This window comes from Octopus bimaculoides, chromosome 14 (genome assembly GCF_001194135.2).
Source record: "Octopus bimaculoides isolate UCB-OBI-ISO-001 chromosome 14, ASM119413v2, whole genome shotgun sequence".
Lineage (NCBI taxonomy): Eukaryota > Metazoa > Mollusca > Cephalopoda > Octopoda > Octopodidae > Octopus > Octopus bimaculoides.
Window position 1 is genome coordinate 46,378,592 of NC_068994.1, and position 2,737 is coordinate 46,381,328.

Here is a 2,737-nt window from a genome sequence, read left to right on the forward strand (position 1 = left end):
CATAGTGTTGCATTTGTTGTTGTTATCGTTGGTGGTGGTGGTGGTGGTGGTGGTGGTGGTGATGGTAGCGGCGGAGGGCTCAGTATTTGGTGTTCGTTCTTACTTTCTTTGTTTCCTTCCTTCCTTCCTTCCTGCCTTCCTTTACAGTCAGCCTAATTTAGAAATATGCAATTTTGGCACGCAAGGCACCCATACGCTCACACACACACATACACACATACAAACACACACACACACACATACACACATACACACAAATATACACACGTACATACAAACACACACACACATACAATCATACGTGTCCACACATACGAACATTCACATATATGATGACCTAAACGTTAGCACATACATACACACACACAGAAACACACACACACACACAATCGCACTTACGTACTCACACGTACACAGACGCACGCACACGCACCTCACGCATGCGCACACACACACAACCGCTCGCGCACCCGCTCGAGCACGCTCATACGGACCCACAAAGATATACATACACACACATACACACGTGCGCACGGGCTTACATTCACGCATACACACATAGACATATACACTCATATTCACACACACAGACGCACATATTCACACACATGTTGATTTGTGTTAATATATATATATATATATATATATATATATTTGTGGTGTGTGTTTGTGTAGTGAAGGCGCATGGTTCAGTGGTTAGAGCGTCGAGCTTACGATCGTGAGGTTGTGAGTTCGAATCCCGGACCGGGCTACGCGTTGTGTCCTTGAGCAAAACATGTTGTTCCAGTTCATTCAGCAGGCAAAAATGAGTTGCGATATCACTGGTACAAAGCTGTATCGGCCCTTTTGGATAACATCAGTGGTATGGAGAGGGGAGGCTGGTATGCATGGGCAACTGCTGGTCTTCCATAAGCAACTTTGCCTCGGAGGGTAACTTTCTAGATGCAATCCCATTGTCAGTCATGACCGAAGGGGATCTCAGGGGGTTCACTTGATCGACTCTCACCTGTACCTAATCAATAGTCATGTATCTGTATTACTGTGTGCGTGCGTATGTGTTGTGTGTGAGGCGGGTGTAAATACATGTAGGAGGATGGATGTGAAGTTAATGGATGTGAAGATGAGAAGTTCGCTTTGTGACCACGTGGTTTTCGAGTTCATTTCCAGGGCGCCGCACCTTTGGCAAGTGTCTACTTCTATAGATCCGAGCCAACCAATACCTTACAAATGAACTCGGTAGACGGAAAATGTGTGGAAGCCGGCCGTATACGAGTGTGTGTGTGTGTGTGTATGTATGTGCGTGTGTGTGTGCGCGCGCGTGCATGTTTGTGTGCGTGTATGTATGTGTGTAAGCGTGTGTATATGTGTCTGTGTGTCTGTATACGTGTGTGTGTGTACGCGTGTGTGTGTGTGCGTGAGTGTATGTACGTGTATGTGTGTGTGTGTGTACGTGAGTGTGTGTGTACATGAATCCATCTGTATGTGTGTGTGTGTCTTTGTGTGTAGTTATTCTCCATCTACCCCCCCCCCTCCTACACACACATATACACACCGCTTAACAACCAGTGTTGGTTAGGTTACCACTCCGTTACTTAGTGGTTCGGCAAAAAGAAACCGATGGGATAAGAACCACACTTTTAAAATAAAATATAAAAAACTGGGGTCGATTTGTTGTGCTAAAACCCTTCCAGAAGGTGCTCCAGCATGGCCGCAATCCAATGACTGGAACAAATTCAAGAGATTTAAAGGCACACCATAGAACATATTCTTTTACTTTTCTTCTTTCACGTGTTTCAGTCATTTTGACTGTGGCTATGCTGGAGCACTACCTTTTAGTCGAAGAAATCGACCCCTGGATTTATTCTTTGTAAGCCTAGTATTTATTCAATCAGTCTGTTTTGTCGAACTGCTTACTCAGGGGTCCACACAGTGGGACTGAATCCGAAATCACGTGGTAAGCAAAGGGAGCTTCTGAACCGCACACAGTCTTACTTGTACCTAGCCATCCCTCGAAATATTTCTCACATATTTTTTCAAGTTTTAATAAAGCGATCAGTCATCCTGGGATATTCTACGCACAGTCAAATACTTCACCATCGTCTATACAACACATTATCCTTATTTATGATTAGGGCTCTTCAACATATGAATCTGATATTTCAATTTTCCTTCAATTTTCATTTCTGGTGTAAATCCATTTTGCGAGAACCTTATTTTTTGCATCCATTCTTCCAGTAAAATTCTTTGATGGATTATTTTTCGCAGAAGTTTAACGATATTATTCATTTAGTTTCATAGGCTTTTAGCTCTAAATTCTGTGAAATCTTGGACGTTTTTTTTTGTGGGGGGGGGGGGTTCTTTAGCAATAGAGTGAAACAATGATAGATAGTTTCATCTCACTAAGTATCGGTTCACTCTCATTTATTATATTTCACAAGGCATGTGTGTGTGTGACTGTGTGGTTGTGTGTGTGTGTGTGTGTGTGTGTGTGTGTATATATATATACATGTGTGTGTGTGTATGTATTACATAACATAAGAACATAAAATTACAAGATATATATTGCGGTTATCTCATTCTTTAATGCTACTACTTCCTCTAATATTTCATCATTATATATGCACACACACACACTCACACACACACACTCACACACACACACACACACATATATATGTATACATGCATAAATACATATATACATATTATATATACACACACACACACATTATATATA